Raw genomic sequence first — 21,247 nt, 5'->3', positions numbered from 1 at the left:
CCCATGGTTGCCTGTCTTCCAGATCATTTCCTTGTCATCTGCACTTCTGCCAACATCTGGGTGCTGTGTGCAAGGCCCATTCACAACATTCATTATTTCATTTCCTTCTGAAGACAACTCTGTGAAGCATCTGCCTGCTGCGTAAGCATCTACTTTCTGGAGGTAGATGGGGGAAGGAAGGAAGGAAGGAAGGAAGCCAGGCTCTACATATTTACTTGTGGGTTTAGTAAAAAGCTTCAGCAGAGGTCCTACATGCAGCCAGCTCAGAATCAAACACAGTAGCAGGCTCTGGGCCTGACCCCCACACACTGGTCAGCAGGAGTGCAGGTCCGAGGACCAGAGAATCTCAGAGATTGGGAACCCAGGAGCCATGAGGGCCAAGCTCATAGCTCCTGCCTTTGGAATTCCTGTGTAGAATTGTCTTCTGGGGTCCGGACCCCTGTGCCCTACTCAGGCCTGTTCTCCCTCTGCCTTATTCAAGCCTGAGCTGTGGACACTAGGCCACAGGTGCCCACGCATGTCCCTGGGCAGCTTCTGCAGGAGGCCAAGTTCCCTCAACCCCTTCCCACCTTGGGAACAGGTCTCAGACTCCAGTGCCACCCTCCCTGCTTCCCTCCTGCTCTAGGAGACTATGTGTGTGCAGGGGGCATGTCTCAGCCCTCACACCCGAATCCAGATGAGGGTCTGGGAGTAAGAATTTCTACCCTGGGACTATTCTCACAGAGCCATTGAGAACAGCCCTTGGAACATACTGAGAGAGTCCCTGCCAGCTGGGAACTCTTGTGAGGTCTCAGGGAGAGAAGCTTGCCCTAGAAAAGGCAGTGAGGTGGTTGTGCCACAGACCCACTCTGAGCTGTGAATGGGCCCCTCCTCGCCTGCAGTGGAGGTAGGGGAGTGGCTGGGCTAGCTGCCAGGTGGGACCATTCCCCACAGACATGTCCAGGGATGGGGAGGGGCCTGGACAGCCCAGGGGAGGCCCAGGCCAGTCCTGACCTCCTGGACCTGCTGCCCACCTGCTGGATCTTGGGTCTGCAGACCCACCTCCCTCTTCAGGGCAAGGGCAGACAGCCCCCAGTCCTGGCCAGAAGGAGCTAGACCCTTCAGACCCAGGTTGGTGGGGACTTCCAGTGGTTTCCAGCCCATGCTGAGTCATGCAGCTTCTCAACCACTTAGACAAGCCCAACGTGGAGGTGATTGGCATGCTCCAGACACCAGAGCCCCCTCTCCTGTTGGCGTTTCTGGTGTCTTCTCACTGAGCCACAGCACCTGGTGCAGGACTACAAATAGTCTCCCTGAGGGAACGGGGCTCACAAGCCGGGTGGGCAAGGATTTCAGGCGAGTAGTCGACACAAGAAGAGGCACTATATTAAGGCCTGGTTATGTTTAGAAGTCATCCTGAGAATGTTTGGCATGCTGAATATAAACTCGCACTTCCGTCTGCCTGCCACACTTTAAGATCTCTCCCGGAGGGACCCAGAACGTGGGGCGCTCTGGAGAAGGAGCCGGGAATGTCTCAGGGGAAAGGTTTCTTTCTCAGGAACCAGGGGACAGTGGGAAATAATTCCCGAGCTTGCTCCTCTCCTGGACTTCCCAGATGAAAGATGGGAACATGGATGGATGTGAGTGGGTAATGTCAGCATTCAGATGCCAGTGGGAAAAGCTCTCCTTTGAAGTCCACCCAATCCCTAAATGCCTTTCCAGTGGACATCCTCTGAGAGGATTATATTTTGGAGTCCAGTTAGCCCAGAGCAGTGAAGAGGATGGCTGCTCCAGAGGAACCTTGCTGAATTGAAGGATGACGGCCCCAGAAAGGACTGCAGGTCTTTATCCAGTCCCCTCACTCGATAGATGGGGAAACTGAGGCCCAAAGACAGGATCGTGACCTGCTCAAGGTCACATAACCATTGAGCAGCAGCCTAGGCTGTAGGGTGCGGGATTGGTTTGCTCTAATATGTTCCCATGGATTGTAAAAACATGTCTAGGGTGGGAAATGAAAGCACCCTTCGGATTGAGATGGCACCAAAATATAGCTTATGGAGCTGAGACTTGGTTTGGAAAGTGGTCTTAGCAGCTTTGGGATAAGGAAGAAGTTTGGGCTGGGTTTTAACCATCTAGGAAATTCCAACAGAATATCAGGGAGATTCTCCAGGACTTTCTTTATTGGAATCATCTTTTTTTTAAGGTGAGGGGAAAATGGAAGGGCTCACATGGGATAAATGTCTTACAGGCAAATGTTTGACTCTGCCAGGCCAGGGACATCTTTACTAGGGACACACCATGCAAGGAGAGAAAGCCCGCCCACAGCCCACCCTGCCCTCATCCTCACTGAGATGTTAGCCTTGTGCACAGCATGGTCACAGGCATGCAGTTTGCCTCCCGGACTCTGGAGGAAGGTCCTGTAGACAAGTGGGAAGAGCTCTGGACTCACACAGGTCTGGCTTTAAGTCCCAGCTCTGCTTCTCTGCGGCTTTATAAAGACTTGAGCTATTTCAGCTTCTGAGCCTCTGTCTCCTCCTCCATAGGATGAGGGTAGGATTGTTTATGCTCAGGGCCTGGCACAGTGTCCTCCGAAAAGGGCTCCGCATATAGTAGATGCTCCAGGAATACTGCAGTCTGACTAGGAATTTGCAGATTGGTTATTTGCTTAGTCTTGGGGAGGAAAGAAGAGTAATTTCCCATGAATCAAGGTATAAAGATGTAGTGGTTGCAGAGATCAGAGAAAGAAATGGAGCAAGGTGAAAGGAGTGGCCCCAGGGCTCACGAAAAGTTTCAGAATTCCTTTTGGGCTCTCTAGCTATGATGTTCACCTTGGGAATCATGTTTGTTCACTTAGTGGCTTGTCTGGAAAACTCTAGTGAGGTGACTTTTCCTTCTTGTGACATCCTTGGTTTGGCGGCTTCTGTGGAATTCCTTTTTGCTGCGTATGTCTTCTCTCACCACACCAGGGTAAGAGCAGAGACCCCACCTCGCTCCACCAAGTGGAGAACCCACTGCTGAGAAAAACCCAGTACTGGACCTTCCTCAGAGGATTAGGTTGTGACAATATTAATACTAATCAACCCTGATGGAATGGCCATCACATACCAGCCACTGTGCTGGCCACTTTACTTCCAAGAGTCAACCTAGGTAGTAGGACACTATCATGACCCCATTTTACAAATGAGGAAGTTAAGGCACTAGAGAGGTCCTATAATTTGCCCAAAGTCACATGAATAGTCAGTGGCAGAGGTGGGATTTGAACCCTGGCAATGTGACTCTAGAGTTTGTGCCCTTGACCACGACACCATATTGCCCTTCAAATAATAGAAAGATCAAAGGGGGAGAATGGGGCAGAATATGCCCATTGACAGGAGATAGAAGAGGAAGTGCCAGTGGTCAGGTGGCCAGTTATGTCAGTGAACCAATTAGCCCAAATGCCCTGATGGCTTGTTGAATGGGTAACATTCCCTCCCTGCAGGCTCAGTTGTTGGCCTGAACCGTAAGTACCCCCTGCCCTTCTCCAGCCCTTCTCCACTGAACAAGAGCTGAGCTCTGCCCCCGTCACCATGCACCCCTGCCCCAGCCGGCCACCCTTGCCTGGCCCTGTAGCCTTCTAATCATTGGAAACTAGCGTCTCTTGGGTTGGAAAGGACCGTGAAGGTCACCCACTTCATTCTCCCACCCAACTCAGGCATCCCTCTGTGGTCTTCCTGGCAGGACCTGTCGGATCATCCAAGGATGATGAAGGCTCCTCCAAATACCTGTTGAATTGTTGGAATGCTCTTGTTCATGACCACAAGCCAAAGGCTGCCTCCTCACGGTGGCTCCCGCAGGCCCTCTGGTCTGCTCCCTCAGGGCCTTTCTGAAGGCGGTGGCTGCAGGAACTATCAGACACTCTAACTCACGCCTTTCAATCTTGGCCCTACTGACGTTTTGGGACAGAGAATCCTTTGTTGTCAGGAGCTGTCCTGTGCACTGGAAGACGTTTAGCAGCATTCCTGGCCTCTACCTACCAGATGCCAGGAGCAGTCCTCCCCCTACTTGTGACAGCTGGGGGGTGTCTCCAGACACTGTCCAATGTCCCCAGGAGGAAGGGGGGTGAAATTGCCCCTGGTTGAGAGTCACTGCCCCAATTCTGCCTCTGACGGCCATCAGCTAAAGAGAAATCACCTTCCTCCATCTTGCGTCTGCTGAGTGCTCTGTCAGGGGGCCCAGAGTAAACAAGCTAGGGGTCCTCATAGCCATTCCCTGGCCCAGAGGTGGTTTGGTTCCCTTGGTCGCCTGTGTCAGGAGTTGGAGGTGCGATAGTGAGCCACTCACTCCCTGGGCCCTGTCCTGCCTCCCTCTGTTCCTCCTCTCCTCAGGGTGGCTAATGCAGCCTGATGAGTGATGACTTTTGCAAGGATTGAGTGAATGTACGGTTGAGAGGCCAGTCATGGAGGGACTGGTTGATTGTAATGCTTTCTTTCCCATTTATCCTTCCTCGAGAACTTTTCTACGGTGATCATCTCACTTGATTTGGTGTCTCTGGTGCTGCAGAATGGAAAACATCATAAGCATTTCTGTCTTGGTTTGGTTTCAAGAGAACATGTTTTCTGGGTGTAGGATCTGGAGTTCTGTGTTCCTCTGGAGTGTCCATTTCCCCACCCCTACCCCCGGATCCACACCCACCACCTCTCCCGCATACCCTGGGCCCAGAAACTATATAATGAGGAAACTGGAGCAAGAAGGAGACAGTCCTCAGGCTCCAGAAGGGCCTGAGAACAGAAGTAGGAGTCCTGTTTTATCAGGTTTCTGTCTACCCAGCACAGGAGGCCTGAGTAACCTGCCCTGCCCAATGGGGCCTGACTCAGAACTGTGTTGGCCAAAATGCCTGGCTTTTACCCCAAATGCAGCACAATTGCCTCTGTCCCCAGAGTCACAACATCCCCCTCCTGTGTTTCTAGTTTGCTCAGCAGCAGCTTGGTGAGATGGGCAGTGAGGGGCATCATCAGATTAGATGCTCACCTAATTTCTCAGAACCCATGCTGTGGGCCTTTGGCAAGAGACCCGCTGCTGAAAACGCTACCCCATGGGGCCTGTCATCTTCTCCCCTTCCCTGCTTGGCTAATGAGGTCTCCTAGGCGGCCTGAGGTTGTCAGAAGGTCTATATGGTGAGACCTCAATTGACAGCCCCTCTGGGAATACAGTTCCCCTGTAATTAAATTCTTATGTTAAAAAAAAAAAAAGTCTTCATCAATCATACAAAACAAGCTGCCTGCATTTGATGTGTGTGGGTTGCAGGAAGATTTGGTAAAAAGTGGTAGGGTTTGAAGACCTACACAAGACCAGGTGAATTCCTTGTCTTACTGCTGCTCCCCTCGCCTTTGCCAGTAGCAGCCTTATTCTTGGTCTTAGAAGGGGATGCTTGGACCCAAGGACCACTGAATAAGCACCACACTCCTTGTTGGGAGAAAAAGATCCTGTGTTTGAGTGTTTGGGACAGCAAACCAGTTCAGGATGATCCGTGACCTACCTCTTGGTGGTGATAAGGGCTCTGAAAAGGCAGTTAGCCTCTCTGAACCTCAGTGTTGCCAATCTGGAAAGTTGGATAGTGATGTTCACGCTGACTTTCTCAGAGCAGTGGTGAGGGTCCGATGAGACTCTGCCAGACAAGTGCCTTTTGACTCCAAAGCGTGCACAAAAGGGATTGACAGATGGTTATTGTGGAGAGAAGGGTAGAGCTCCTACTGGGTGCAAAGCAGCATGCTCGGTGCTGCCGGCAGGTCACCTGTCAAATCTGCGTCAAGGCGAGGCAGGTGAGTGGGAGTTTGGAGGAGGGCCAGATTACTTGGGCTAGGAGTCTGAAGGGTGTTGTGTGAGAGAAGGTGGCATCACACGGAATCCTGGCATATGGATGGGATCTCCAGAGGGAGAGATGGTGGACTGTATCCAGCCCCGCCCACGAGTCTCCTGAGGCCTGACTCAGCCTAGGGAGTGGGCCCCATGGGTTTCAGGAAGTTCTGAAGTCCGTGGTGCCTTGTGGCGGGGTGGGGGTCTGCGTCTTCTTGGCTCTGCTCCTATACCCTACTTGTCCCCTGCAGGATGCTTGTACACTGCTGCTCTGGATTACTTTCCTGGATCGAGCACTCTCTGCAGCCCCCAGGAGCTCTGGAGCTCACCCAAGCAGGGCTAATGAGGGTAGGAGGTGGAGAGGGACAGGACTGCAAAGGTCGGCTTGAAGCAAGTCAAAGCCCAAAGTGTCCCGTGGAGGAGGCAGTAGGACCATGTGGCCTTGGATGTGCCGCATGCCCCCCAGGGGTGCTGGGGGCCAGGGAATGCACTCTGGTCTGGAGGGCTTTCTGGAGGAAGTGGAGTGTGAACTGTGGCTCGGCCATGGACAGGACTTGAAGGGGACAATGCTCTGGGTGGGCACGCAGTTGTGCAGGCTTGGGGCTGGGGCTGGACAAGGCCTGTCTTGGGGGTTATGATTAGAACCGCCTGGCTGAAGCAGAGCTGTGTGGAGAACAGCAGGGGGAGCAAGGCCAGAATGGTGGGGCGGACCACACCTTCTGGCTCCGGAATGCCAGTTAGGCATCTCAATATCGTACTGTAGGCAGGAGGGTCTTTCTGAGTGTGGACGGAGAGGTGATATAAAACAGTGCTAGCTGTGTTTTTGAGTGATTGATCTGGCAACTGTGCTCCCAGGATGAGAGGGGAGAGAATCTGGAGACAGACTGACATCAGGAGGCCCTTGCAGTGGCCCAGGAGCCAGGTGAAAATGATGGAATTGGGGGTTTGCTTCTGAAATGCAGCAGGGGGAAGGGGGGGTTGGCTAGGAAGAAATGGATGGAATCCATCCTCCAGAACCTACTAAACCTGTGCATGCCCCACCTTCCATCTCAGCTCTGCCCACGGTCAAGCTGCCAGGCCTCCCCCTCCCCCCCCCCCCCCACAGAACTGCAATGCCCTCAGACCCCTGCCCCCTGCCCTTGCCCACACCTGTCATAGAAGCCAGCACAAAGCTGGGAAGAGAGAGCACAAGGCCAAGCAAACAGCTTTGTGTTTCTTCCAGTGTCTCTGGGTCATTCTCCAGCCACCTGCTTGGAGTTCCAGTAAGCCATATCTTTCTTTAGACACGCGAGCAAAGTGGCTAGCCAGGAACTAGAGAATGTAGTCAGCAGTGGAACTAAATCCCATCTTTGAGAACCAGGGACCAAGGGGGGGAAATGTCTCCCTGGCTGTGTATGTTCTGCTTGGGCCACAGGGATGGCCCTCTACTGACTGGTCCAAGTGGCCTGTCATGTGGAAAAGACCAGAAATGGGATCTGCTTGGCAGAAAGAGCCAAGTACTCCTGCCTACAGGGTGGGTTAAAATTTAATTTTTCTGAACATGGCAAGAGAATGCTGAACCTCAGCTGCTCGACACCAGCTTGTGCTTTCTCCAGACATGGCAAGACTGGCCTTGATTTCTGGTTCATTCTCATTTCCCTGGTCTACTCGCTCCCTTTCAGGTTCAACCCAGAAATTCTTTTCGGAGCTGGTGGATTTGGCTCCAGCCTTAGTTGCCGTTTTGGTGAGCAACTGTACATAACCCAGGTTTTCACAGTAGGCAAGCTAAAGAACCCTGAAGAAATGAAGCCAAATGCTCAGGGTTTTAGGGGGGCACCTGGGGAGGACCAGGAAGGAACCATAAAATTTTGTAAAGTGGATATTAAACCTACAACAGCAAAACCAGCTTTGTTTCCCTTACCCCCTCCCCAACAATATTTACAGTATGTACCTTCTGTTGGATATACCATCAGCATCAATTCTTGAATTGGAAAGGGGTTTTTCACCATTGTCAGGCCAAAGCAGTTTCGAGCCTTCCTTTAAGACCTCTGGGATCTGTTCTGGAAGAGGACAGATCCATTCAGCTGATATGTGCCACCTTCCTCCATCAGTTGTTAAAGGATTGAAAAACGTGAGCTGCTCTGAGCCCTGCAAATGCCCCATGCCCCTTCTAGGACCTTCTCACCATCCCACACTTCAGCAACTCACAGCTAATGCTGGTGCTGGACTCTGCCCCCACCCTATTCCTCGGGCCCATTCTGACCAGGGAGTACCACATTAACTGTTAAATATTTTGAGAAGCTCTCTCACTATAGTCTGCAGGTGATGCCAAGTCCCTTAACACAGAGTACTAGAATTTCCTGCTGCTTTATTTTTCCCTTATTAAGATAGAAATGGTACTTGTCAAAACTCTACTCACTCTCTTAGGCCCAGCCCAAATGTCACTTTGTTGATGAAGCCTGCCCTGGTTACAATGAGTTACCTGCTTTTTTGCCCACATGACACTGAGTTCTTGCCTCTTTTACGGAACTCCTAGTACAGCAATGCTCACAACAGGGGCCATTCAGCAATGTCTAGAGACATTTTTGGTGGTCCAAGCTAGAGACAGGTCCTACTGGCATCTAGTAGGTAGATAACAGGGATGCTGTTGCACATCCTCCAATACAAGGGCCTACAACAAAGAATTACCGGTCCCACACATCAGTAATGCCAACCGACATGTCTCCATGTCTGTCCAGCTCCTACCTGTGAGCTTCTTGAGGGCAAGACACTGTAGCTAGTATCATGCTCCAGCCCACTCCTCCCTGCCCCCACCCCTCAGGAACCAGGGCGATCCTTTGCATTTAGTTGGACACTCAATAAATGCACTGAATTGAATTCATTCCGTTAAATTGAATCGAATTGAACCTAAGCCACCCACCAATCAGTAGGCAGATGCACCAATTACCCTGTGCGTTAGTGCAATCTTTCCTTTGCTTCATGATCCAAGTGAAGAAGGTCCTGGTCAAGCCCACACCAGGAGGCTAGCCCGGGCCCCAGAAGTTGAATGCAGGAGCTTAGGGATGACTGTGACTATTTTAAAGGTTCATAAACTGTGTCACTGAGTAGCCTTGACTCCTTATTTATCGTGCATCTCAGGGATACAAGAAGTATGACTTTCTCATCACCCCAAAACAGATGGATCTAAGAACTACCACTGCCCCAGCTCTCTTTTGTAGTAGGTGTGGGAGGAGTGCAGGACCATCGGCATATGGACTTAGAGGCGGTGCGGTGAGGAGAAGAGCAGTATTCTTGCATTGTAACTCACAAAGAAAATGTTCATATCTCTGCTACGCCAGTACTGACAGTCTGACCTTGACCTGTGGGCTTAGTTCCCTCACTTGTAAATGGGAAGAATAAATTCTTACCTGCTTTGAGGCAGGAGCTGGACTTGGTCATCTCGTTGCCTGACCCAAAATATACTAAGCATTCTATGTGCATTACTTCATTTACCTTTATCAGCATTCCCATACCAGATGATGAGGCCACTGAGGCCAACCTCAGAGAGGTTGCATTGCTTGCCTAGGGTCACACAGTTAGCATGTGGTAGAGCCTGATTCCAAATCCAGAGTCCATGCCTTGACCACTCCGGAACACCGCTTCATCCTTTCCCTCCACTTCTCAAAAATGCAGCATCTACCCATCTCTTCATCCTCTTCATGGGGTCTTAAAAACATAAGACTATTTTGCCTGGGTGTGTTTTTAAGCCATTTTTGGAATATACACAGTGATCTCTGGCTCTCATTCACTGACTGGAACTGAAGTTGGACAAGATTAGAATTGGAGGTTTCTTTTTATTCAAGATCAGATTTTCTGTTCCATCCAGAAAAACCTGCTGTTCCCCAGCTTTATGCTCCCTGGTTTCAAGCAGATCTAAAATTGCTAGAGAATTACCTTGCTTTGAGGCAGCTGGTATTTCTGTTTCCTGATGAAAGTAGATACTAGAGAGTGGAACTACCCAGAAACCAGGGGGCGGCATGTTGGCCATACGGAAGGCAAATAAAGCTCATTTTCTTTTCTTGGCCCTCTTAAAGATGTGTCTAATTCTGGCCATGTTTAGTTTGGTTCTTCTGTATCTGGAAAGGTTCTTCTTTTCTCCCTAAGTGACATCTCTCTTGAGCACACAATTCCCTCTTCTCAAGGTGAGTAAACCCCTCTCCAGCTGTTCATAGTTATTAATTAGTGAACAAAGAGGCTAACAGACAAAATTAGCTACTGGGCCATAGTTTGGGATTGAACCAAAGGAAGAAGAAAGACCTCAGTGTGCTTGTCTTTTGCCCCTGAAAAAAAAGGGAAACAACAAAATATAACACCTTTGCCCTCGGTAATTTATCATAGTCACATCCGTGACGTCCATAGCCAGCATATTCACGCAATATGAGGAGTGGTTGCAGGGGATTCCTCACCTCCTTGGCAGTGCCGGAGCCCCAGAGAGGCTCCCCACAGAGCATGCATGGCTTCATCATAGGATGGAGAAAGAATGAGCTGCCATTCTCTGGAAGGGGTATGCTCCGTCCTACCCATCTGCTTGTCATTGCTGACTCAGGGAAAGTGGTACCCTTCTCTCTCTCTCTCTCTATATATATATATATACACACACACCACACACACACACACACACACACACACACCAGTATACCAAGTGCAGAAGGAGATATAGGCATTCATATTCCACTAACGTTTCTTGGCATGTAATTACATCATCTCTTTTAAATCTCATTACAACCCTTTCCATTTGTTGGCCCAGAGATTGAGGCTAAGAGCTACAGACTTCCTTGGAGACACACCTAATAAGTAGCAGTACCAGGAATTAACTGTGGTCTCCAAATTCAGTGCTCATAGTCTTAGGAATTTACAACTAATAAATGCCAATTTCACTGGGAAGACCAAAATAGCATATAAGAAAGGATTTGAAAAGAGAGAAGTGCTAAATTATGAGCTACTAAGTGCACTCAGCTTTCTAGAAGCTGCACAATCCAGGTTAACCACAAAGTGGTGGGTGGTCTGTGGGTGGGAGAGCGGGAGGCTCACCCGGTGGCTGTTTTGTGAGATCACCCCTCGGGAAATATTTAGAACCCAATGCCCATTTTCTAACTTCCTCAACAAAGTGCCACTTTCCTTGCTGGATGGTGGGGTAAATGTTCTAGGCCCCTGGAGGCTGCAGAGGGAGATTTTTTTTTCTCAATTTCCCTGCCCTTCTGCTGCCCCTCTTGTCCCTGCTGTCTTCCTCCTGCCTTCTGCTGCCTTGACCCCTGAATTCTGTCCCTCTTTGTATTCTACTCTCTGTCTTGCTTCCCTTCTTCCTTCTGGCTTTCTCATCTTTCATATCATACCCTCGAGAAGGTTCTGCATCCCTTAAAAATCTTCTCCAAAGTGGATTTGTGCTTACGATGAGTGGCTGTCGTTGGCACCAGGGCTGCCGATGACCCACCCCTTCCCTGGACTCTGGCTCCCACATCCCATTCTGTTTTCCACCCTTCTCCATTGCTGAGTCCCAGCCCACCGAGTTCCATCACCAAGATCAACGGCGAAGCTAAGCAGTCCTTCCTGGCGTACGGACCAGCCATCAAGTAGGCCCTCAGCCCCACAGACTCACCTTGTTTCTTTAGCAAGCACCCAGAAAACTTTTGGGGTGTGTTGCCATGGAAATGATGGAGTCTTCCTTGTAGTCCCTTCCTTAGACTTTCTTATGCAACTTGCCTCTTTCCGGAGTGCTGGGATGCTACAGGGAGGTTTCTTAAATTAATCCTGTCAAAATAGCCTTCGAGTTCTTTTGGAGCAGGGATTTTTTTTTTTTTTTTATCTCACAAGACACAAACTGTTCAAGGGAAGAACTGGGAACAAAGACAGCTCGAGAGGACTGGAGGGAGCTTGGAGAGCATTTAGAGGAGAGCGTGGAAATGATTGATGGGCTGGGAAATAGGACCGCAGCAGAGAAGTGAGAGGCAAGGGGTGACTTAACTGGGAGAAGAGCAGGCTGACAGGTGACCTAGTAGCAGGCTTCAAGTTTACGAAGGGTTAGGATATGGAGGGCAATTAGCTGGCTCCCCATCACCCCCAGAGAAGAAAAGAAACTTAAAAGAAGGAGGAAGGAGAGCATGAAGCTGCCCGAGCAACCTCTGACCACAGAGTGTGGTGAACACAGCAAGAGGGCGAATCGCGGGTCACCCCCCCCCCCACCCCGAGCCTGGCGCTGGGTGGTGCAGGTGGTGAAGCGTCTAGCTCAGAGGCTCCCAGTTACTCACGCTCTGATCAGCACTTGGACAGCAGCATCCGCATCTCTGCGCGCTTGTTCAGGATGCAGTTTCCTGGGTCCCACCTAGATTCCCTGGTTCAGAATTTCTGGGCGGCAAGTCCAGGAGTCTGTTTTTAACAAATTCTCCCAGAGGAGACTTAGAATCATTGAGAACCAAGGGCTGGTATAGGGAGAAAGAGAAAACATCTCCCCAAATTTCTCTTTCCCCCTCCACCATCCTGCAAGATCTTTCACCACCCATGAGCCTTTCCAAAGCCCAGGCCACAGTTGCCCAGGTGGCTCTGCCCAGTGTCCCTACTGGCTCCTTTGCAGTGGGCCCTATGTGGCTCGAGGCTGCCTGTAGCTCTCAGGAGCTTTGGTGCCTCTCCTTAGGCATGGGCATGAAGCTGCTGGAGGAAATGCTCATCCCATATTTTGTTCCTGACTTCATGGGCAGGGCTCGGAGTCTTAGGTGGCAGCTTGGAGTTAGCCAGGACCAGGGAGTCCCTGAAAGCCCCACCGCTGCTCCAGTGAGGCTGGGAGTCAAGAGACTGTCCCTTTTGCTCATAAGCAGATCATTTTTCCTCTGCTGGTCTGGTGCCCTTCTCTGGAAGTGGAGGAGTCCTTCCAGCTCTTCCTTTCTGTCTGCACTGGCCATTTGAGGACCTGGATCTCATGAAGAGCTCTTGAAGAATATACAGTCTTAGATCCAGTGCAGTCTTTCAGAGTGCAGTGGTTCAAATTTGGTGATTTTTTTCTTCTTACGTAATTTACATTGGGGAGTTGGGATGGATAAAGAAGAACATACCAATATGCCTGTCCCCAGTTAACTCGGCTCATGTGTGAGGCTGCTGTGCATCACATGTGACCAGGGACATGCTTTCACCTGGAGGCAGCATACCAAACTACAGATCCTGTTCTTTGGCCCTGGAACAGTTTTTTATGTGTTTTTAAATGTGGCGCCTATAATCAAAAAGTACTGTTCATAGGAAGAAAAGGAATGTTGCAGGGAGAGATCATTATTTCATGGCCTTATTTGTTTTATCCTTGCTGAGTTCCAGGCTTCAGTGGTATTAAAAAAAAAAAAAAAGAAAAGAAAAAGCTCCAATGGCAATTATTAACTTTGCTTCTAAGGTACTGGAGACCCTGGTACTTGAAAAAAATAATGAAGTTTTGGTATAAGAAAAATTACTAGTTGTCTACTCCAGCCTTCCTCCTTAGTAACTACTGAACCTTGATTTTCACCTGGACTCATTGCTACCTAGACTAAAGAGACTGGATTTTCCAGTCTCCTGTAAGGCTTGGTGGCAATTTCTGGCCAATGAGAGATGTAAACTAAACTATTGTATGCTATAATTTAATAAAGCCTCCTTAAAGAAGAGGGATGAGCCTTTTTTTCTTCCTTCTTTCCTCCTTCCTGTTTCCTAGAATGCAGTTGTAATGGCTGGAATTCCAGCAGCCACATTAGATTATACAATGGAAGCGAAGCATTGATGATGACAAAGCATGGTCTCAATGACCAGGAAGCTGTCATCCCAGCCCATCTCCTTTTAGACAGAGACTTGAGAGGAAAATAAAGCCACTTTTATTTTTTGTTTCATTTATGCAGCTGAAAAAGACACAGGAAAAGACAGGTTTTAAAGTCAGACTGGGTATGACATCCACCTCTGCCTCTGGTTAATCATGACCTTGGCCAAGTTATCCTCTTGATTTTCAATTTCTTCATTTGTAAATTAGAATAATAATCTCTACCTCACAGGCTGTTCCTAGGTATTAGATATCATATTTAGAAGGTGTCTTATTTAATACCTAGCACATTGTAGGTAGTTAAAAGTTGTGGCTACATGTGTGTATGCATGTGTGTCCATCTGGCCCCAGACACTGTGCTGTGCTCTGGGGGTATATAGAGCAATACGGTATACCTCTGCTCTCACTCACAGGCTTGGGGGAGTTAGTGTCATAGCTGGGGCCCAGTCATAAAGCATGTGCCTGTCTACGTGCCATGATACAGGCTTAGGTGATCTTAGTGTACACATCAGAGATTGAAGGGTGCTCTCTTTGAGTGGGGCTCTTGGCCTTTGCTCACTCAGACTTGCCATTTGGCATTCCCTTCCCTCTCCTTCACTCCTCTGAAGTCTGCCTATTTTTGTGGCCCATTGACATCCTCTCTCTTCCATGGAGCCATCTAAGCTATTCCAGCCATTCCTTGACATTTTACTGAGTTTATCTCAGTCAAGACCTCACAGTTCAGGGCTTACCATATTCTCCTATTAGGTATGTGCACATATGTGCATGAACATGCATGCGTGGGTGCAGATGTGCAGGCATAGCTTGTACATGTACGTGTGCACCCATCCTTTATAATCTTGAAGGCAGAGACCAGGTTTTAGAATTCTTCTTATGTGGAATATATAGTAGGTGCTCAGTATTGTTGTTGAGAAAGCAGTTTGGCAGGTTGCGAATGTTTATTTCCTGTGAGAGTGGTGTCAGGCTTGTGGTCCTTCTCTGTCTCCTGTGGCCGCAGGCTGTGTGATGAGGCAGAAAGGGAAAGCGTGAGGAGGGTGAGGGATGGCACCGCTCAGAGGTAAGCACATCACCTGGCCCAGGCTCTGAGCCCAGGGGCTAGGGCAGCTTTGGGAGGCAGACACAGGTGAGACTTTCTACTCCCCAGGTGCGAACCAGATGATAAGAGATGGTTTCTCACCCTAAGGAAACCTCCACATAAAAACTGTCTTCATCAAAACCCTCCAGTGGCTATAACATGCTGTTAGTCGTATGTGATAATGGCCCAGGGGTGAGTAGGTGTCAGGCATCTAAGATGAACTGTCTCTTTCTGTCAGGAGTGAACTCTTGAAATACCATATAATCATATTTCAGCTCTCAGAGGGATATGACCCTCACCCTAGGAGCCACCCCTGACTCTTCTGGCCCCTTGTCACACTCTCTTCTTGGCTAGCTCATAGCATTGCCTATCCTCAGGAGTTCCCCGTGAGGATCAGGAGACAAGCTGCCTTGGAGGGTTTCCAGTTCTAGAAATCCACCTTGGCTGATCTGATAATACACTGGGAAGATCTTGAAAAACACCAGACAGAATTATCCTTTTCCCCACATCTCTGTGTCATTTTTATCCTTCTGTTTTTATAAATCCCACATTATTTTGACCTGGCTTAACTACTACCATAGTCCATTCCAAAGAACTGAGTAACCTATGCTAATAAAAACCAGTTAGGGCTGTCAGAGGAAATGTGTATTATCTGGCTCCTCCTCATTCCTCATCAGTGAGGTCTTTCTCAGGCTGCTGGGGTGCTCAGTGAAGGGGTACTTTAAGAGTACCCACTGTATGCCTCACATTAGGGTCCTCTCTTCACCCTCCCCATCTTCCTGGTTTCCAAAATGGTCTTTTTCCCCTCCTATCTTCCCTCTGAAAGAATAGATATGATGTGTATGTGGGAGGCTGAGGCAGATAACCTGGGGGTTCCCTCTCTGTCAGCCTGAGAGTCCTCATCTTCCTCATCTTGGTGTGGAGAGTCCTGTGACTCCTCCAAAGGCAGCCCTACCCCATCAGTCAGCTGTCCCAGCCCCAGCCTCAGGGTTCCTGCTTCTGGCGTGAGTCCTCAGAACTCAGTGAGAGGGGAGATCAGAGTGAAGGCTGACACCTCATCTAGTAGCTCCTGTTCTGTTAATCATTGTGATTCTGAAGGTCTCTACATGAATGTAAGAATAAAGAAACTAGACTGGGCAATGACAATCAAGGAACACACCTGCAGCTCCTATGGAAGAAGTTGGGAGAGATGCTCGGGGTCAACGAGGCCCACATTGTTAAATAAACCCATAGCTGGGTGTGACGCCCTAGTGCAGACTTAGCAAGGGTCAAAAGAGGGAAGGACTTAAGTCATGTTGTGGAAATGTACCATGGACTGCCTGTATAAACAAAGATATGAATAATGATTTCTTAGGACAATTCATAAAATAGGTACAGGAGTAAAATAGTCTTGTTTTCCACTAGAAGTCTCATTCAGCTAAAAGCAGAGCATGTAAATATACTCTTGCCATGGATTACTGGGAGTTCCAGCTCTCAAAAAGAAAGGGGAGTGGCAGTGGGGACCACCATGCTGGACTTAATTCTGAGCAAAGAGGAAAAGCTGGTTGGAGTAAGGACATCATGGAAGAGAGCAGCCAGTCAGCCTAGGGTTCCTACTCATAAAAGGGAGACTCTTAAACAGAACACAGCCCATAGATATCAGGAAAGAATGTTACAGAAAGTGCAGAGAAGAGAATGGTCTTGTGATTCCATGAAAGTCTCTGAAGGGAAGATGTTTATGAAGAGTAGAACAAATAGTGGTTTGTGGAGGATGCTGAGACCCATGTCTTGCCTCCGGGCAAGGATAATGGGAAGACAGAATGGCCTATAGAATCAAAGCACTACAACAATACAGTTACAGAGGAATTGAACACATACATTTACAGTATCTACCTGAATTAAAGGGTTAAAATCTGTCTTGACCAATTTTATCCTAAATAGTAGGAGAACCTACTGATATTTTCTTAGAGTTTTGGACAATGATCTCAGTGAAATTACGGAATTGTATAGGGGCCAGAGAAGGCAAACATTTTGATTTTCTAAAGTCCAGAGGCCCTAGAAGAGTAAACTTGATGTGACTCCCTGACAGACTCTTAGAATAGATTCCCTAAAAGATAGCACATGTGTGCTTTAGAAAGAAATCAGTAATTTTAGGAACACACTAAATTAACTAGATTTTCTTTAGTTGTGGGATTACTAGACTTAGATCAAAATAATACCTAAGATAGTGCTGATTTCAATAAGGCGTTTGGAATATCTATCATGATTTCTCTGTGGGGAAAAAAAAGGTTGAAAATAGGTTTGTGATTGATCGGCCAACTCTGATCAAAGAATGTAGGTTAAGAGATTGATTCAGTCTGGAGAGGGGCCTCCAGTTCAATGCCGTGGTGCTCAGGCCTGGTCTACATGTCTGCCATTGAAACTGGAATAAGGAAACGTCACATTTGTTGAAGACACAGAGTTGGGAGAGATGACTAATGCCACAAGTAGAAAAAAAATATTTACAAGATCCATGTTGGCTTCTTACTTAGCATGGCAGGAGACCAAACATGCTTGACATGCTTCCTAAGAACTTCCAAATAAAATATCCATAAACATACCAACAAGTTTAAAATTGGCAATCACATTATAAATTTTGGAGTAGCCAAGAATCTACATCAAAGAACAAGTGGCATTCTTACCAGTGGGACTGGATGGCTTGCGAGGCACATTCCTGGACTGCATTCCACACATCTACCTATTGACAGCCCCCAAAGAACTGGATTGTTAAATAAGATGTAATTCAGATAGAAAAATATTATAAAACATATTAAGATATGCAGAGCCTCAGAAAATAAAGCATTCATATCTTCCTCTTGAGACAGCGAATCAATTAATCCTTAATATTCAGGTGACTGAAATGAATCAAAATCAAGGACTCGAGGATAGTATGAAATGGACCAATGGTGAGCTTGAAACCAATTAAATAGAGCTAGGGCATAATAATTAAGAGCACAGGCTCTGGGATCAGAAAGACCAGCAAATGAATCCTAGCTCTGCCACTTACTAATTGTGGGACTAGGCAGGAGTTATTTAACCTCTGTGAGTCTCACTGAAAAAGTGGGATTTCTATATGAATTAAGTAGAAAATGTGGATAAAGTGCTTGATGCAGTTCCTGACACATAGCAAGTACCTAATAAATTTAGCTTTTATTGATCTTGTTAATATTATTAATAAAAACTTTGTTAACTGTGGTTACAAAATAGAAATTGGAATTTTAAAAATACTATATTTTGAGGAATAATTGTATGATTAGAAATTGAGCATATAATACAAGATTAAATTAATAATGACAAGGAAATAGTGAGTGCTCAAAGAAAGCAGGTATTACATGTATTTAAAATATATTATATATGGGGCGCCTGGGTGGCTCAGTCGGTTAAGTGGCTGCCTTCAGCTTGATCAAGCCCCACATTGGGCTCCCTGCTCATCGGAGAGCCTGCTTCTCCTCTGCCTCTGCCTGCCACTTTGCCTGCTTGTGCTCTCTCTCTCTGTCAGATAAATAAATAAAATCTTTAATAAAAAAATATATATATTAAATATACTTGTCTTAACAAGGGGAGCCATGACATAGAGTTTTGTTTTGGACTTCTTAAATTATAGAAGTTTTTGTTGCATATGCATATAATAAGTATAAAAGTTAAAAATCAGGGTTTTCTTTTTTTTATTTTCAAAAACACCAAGAGGCTAAAATATAGCCCATGAAACAAAAAAGGAGAAAATAAATATACACAAAAATATCCGGAAGCATAGAACAAAATGGCAAAAATAAGGTAAAACATATCAACTGTGGTAAAATATGTAAGTGGGTTAAATGTTCTTATTAAAAGTCTCAAACTCTCAAATTTAGATTAGAAAATAAAACCCAACCATATTCTTGTACAGACTCACTAAAGACAAATGATACAGAAAGGCTAAAAATAAAATTAATTAATGATTTAGAAAACAGTCTAAAAGTAGATTTAATAAATATATCAAGGAGCTATTGCTATGAAATAAAAAATTATGTGACCTCTGGAAAGTTTAGAAATAAGAAAAAAGAAAATAATAAGGAAGCGTATTACATACAAAGGAGATTCTAAGGTTAAGATAATGGATGCTATTCATAGTTCTAGGCTAATAAATTTGAAAATCTCAATTGCAACTTTATGGAAAAATTAAAGTTTCAACTTTAGGTCATTTGTTCCAAAACTCAGAAAAGGATTAAAATTAAAAATTTATAGGCAGATAGTCTCTCCTCTGCTGTCCTGCCCACTGCTCTCTTTCAGTGTATTCAATAAATTCCCATCTCCTTAAAAAAAATTATTTAGGGGTGCCTGGGTGGCTCAGTTGGTTAAGCGACTGCCTTCAGCTCAGGTCATGATCCTGGAGTCCCGGGATCGAGTCCCGCATCCGGCTCTCTGCTCAGCAGGGAGTCTGCTTCTCCCTCTGACCCTCTTCCCTCTCGTGCTCTCTCTCTCTCATTCTCTCTCTCTTAAATAAATAAAATCTTTAAAAAAAATTATTTAGTATAACTAGCGTTATCTTGACAAAACTGTCACACACACAGAAAAAAATTATGGCAATCTTAGATATATACACAGATGAAAAATAAATTGAATCCAGTGGATTCATAATTAGGTAGGATTTATCCAGTGAACTCAAGAACTATTTGATATTGGGAAACTTATTAGTTAGTGAATCATTAGTGAATCAATTAAAAACATAACACATCATGCAATAAAATCCAATATCCATTTTAAATAAACTCAGTATATACTGGAAATAGAATGATATGTAACATGATAAAAAAAGAATAGTATCTATCTCAAACCAACAGTAAACATTTAGTGATGAAAGCCTGGAGGCCTTTTCTTTAAAATCAAGAACAAGAAAGGGATGTACACTAGAACCATTGCTAACTAACATTGTAAAAGGTCTAGAGGATGCAACAAAGGAAGAAGTGGAAAGGAAGAGATAAAATTGTCAATATTTGCAACCAGTATGATTATAGTCCTAGAAAATCTAACTAAAAATTTTTGTTAAGATTAATAAAAGCACATGGAGGTGGCTGGATATGGCATAAATATTTTAAAAAATCAGTAGCTTTTTTAAGTATCCAACATTAAATACATGAGACTATATGACAAATTTAACTGAAAGACATAGAACATGGTTTGAATAAATGGAAACATGGAAAGAGTGAACATTATGGAGATGCCAGATCTTTTCAAATTAATTCATAACTTTAATTCTACTCAACAGCCCAGGGTAGTTTTTTGCGGGGAGTGGGGATAGTGGAAAGAAAGAGAGCACTTGACAAAAATAATTCTAGAGTTTATCCGGAGCAATAAACAGGCAGAATTTACCAAGAAAACTATATAGAGAACACTAGTAAGGAAAGGATCCTTTCCTATATAAGAAAATGTATTACTAGCATTAAATAGAATAGTATAGGTAAAGGAATCCACAGGTAGAGCAGTGAAACAAAACAGCTAGGAAATATAGTCTGGTAATATTTGCTGGTGTATAGAATAACATTTTTGAAAAGAAATGTGTCCAAAATGACTTCGTGAAATAGCATCATTTTCAAAGTGGAAGGCCAGAGCCCTAAAGTACTGCATCAGTTCAAAGGCAAAAGAGAAAACACATCTGTTGCATCTGTAATGAAGCTCATACTGTATACTAGAAAACAAAATCTGTTTTCCCTTACAAAATCAGTTTAAAACTACCTCCAATTTATATATAGTAAAAAGAACCTTAAAATGTTTCTCAAAAAAGTGAAATTAGGGTATATCTTATTTAGGTACAAATATGGCTCTTAAGAATCTACTATATGGGGACACCTGGGTGGCTCAGTCGGTTAAGTGTCTGCCTTAGGTTCAGGTCATAATCCCAGAGTCATGGGATCAAGTCCCGCATCGGGCTCCTTGCTCAGCAGGGAGCCTGCTTTCTCCCTCTGCCTGCAGCTCCCCCTGCTTGTACTCTTGCTCACTCTCTCACGCGCGCACTCTTTCTTTCTAGCAAATAAATAAATAAAATCTTTAAAAAATCTTTAAAAACTATATGATAAGGAAGCAATAAAGTCCACTGGAAGGGGCTGAGGTGAAGGTGCTAGATAATTAAATATTTGGGGAAAAATAACTTTACTTATTGACCCTATATATTCAGCCAAAACAAATTAAGTAAACTATAAAAAATAAAACCATAAAAAATAATAAAAATGGGGAAGTGAATATTTAACTGCTCTCATAATTAGAAGGGGCTTTTCAAACATTAAAAGAAAACACAAAGGGAAAGATTAAGAGATTCAGTGCATAAAAATATAAATCTTTGGGCACCTGGGTGGCTCAGATGGTTAAGCGTCTTGCCATCGGCTCAGGTCATGATCACAGGGTCCTGGGATCGAGCCCCACGTCGAGGCCCACATTGGGCTCCTGGCTCAGCGGGGAGCCTGCTTCTCCTTCTCCCTCTGCCTCTCTCCCTGTTCGTGCTCTCTCTCTCTCTCTCTGTATCTCTGTGTCTCGAATGAATAAATAAAATCTTTTAAAAAATATATAAATCTTTTACACACAGAAAAATT

The 21,247-nt window shown here is 46.0% G+C and overlaps 1 protein-coding gene across 1 annotated transcript in view; it reads left to right on the top strand.

Moving 5' to 3' along the window:
- The window catches only part of CACNA1C (calcium voltage-gated channel subunit alpha1 C), a 649,850-nt gene that overhangs the window by 285,527 nt on the left and 343,076 nt on the right, over positions 1 to 21,247 (top strand). The gene's annotated exons all lie outside the window — the stretch shown is intronic.

Source organism: Callorhinus ursinus, unplaced genomic scaffold (genome assembly GCF_003265705.2).
Source record: "Callorhinus ursinus isolate GAN/ISIS: 27379988/994484 unplaced genomic scaffold, GSC_fseal_2.0 scaffold74, whole genome shotgun sequence".
Classification (NCBI taxonomy): Eukaryota; Metazoa; Chordata; class Mammalia; order Carnivora; family Otariidae; genus Callorhinus; species Callorhinus ursinus.
Note: the sequence above shows the minus strand (reverse complement) of the source record. Positions and strands in the feature narration are given on the sequence as shown.